Here is a 397-nt window from a genome sequence, read left to right as displayed (position 1 = left end):
GAGGAGAGGAGGAGAGGAGGAGAGGGGAGAAAAAGAGGAGAGGAGGAGAGAAGGAGAGGAGGAGAGGAGGAAGAGAGAGGAAGAGAGGAGAGGAGGAGAGGAGAGAGGAGAGAAAAAGAGGAGAGGAGAGAGGAGAGGAGGAGAGGAGGAGAGGAGAGAGGAGAGGAGAGGTGGAAGAGAGAGAACGAGTGAGGAAGAGAGGAGAGGAAGAGAGTGGAGAGAAGGAGAGGAAGAGAGGAGGTCAGAGGAGAGGAGGGGAAGAAAGAGAAGAGGAGGAGAGAAGAACAACAGTGTGCATGTGGTTCAGACAGATGACCTGCGTGCGTGATGCTATGAATGTGTGCAAGAGAGATGCTTTGGGAGACTAGTGGACGTGGTGGTGGCGGGGACAGACAGA

Source organism: Pollachius pollachius (assembly GCF_949987615.1).
Source record: "Pollachius pollachius genome assembly, chromosome: 15".
Lineage (NCBI taxonomy): Eukaryota > Metazoa > Chordata > Actinopteri > Gadiformes > Gadidae > Pollachius > Pollachius pollachius.
The sequence above is the reverse complement of the archived record's forward strand: the minus strand, read 5'-3'. Positions refer to the sequence as shown.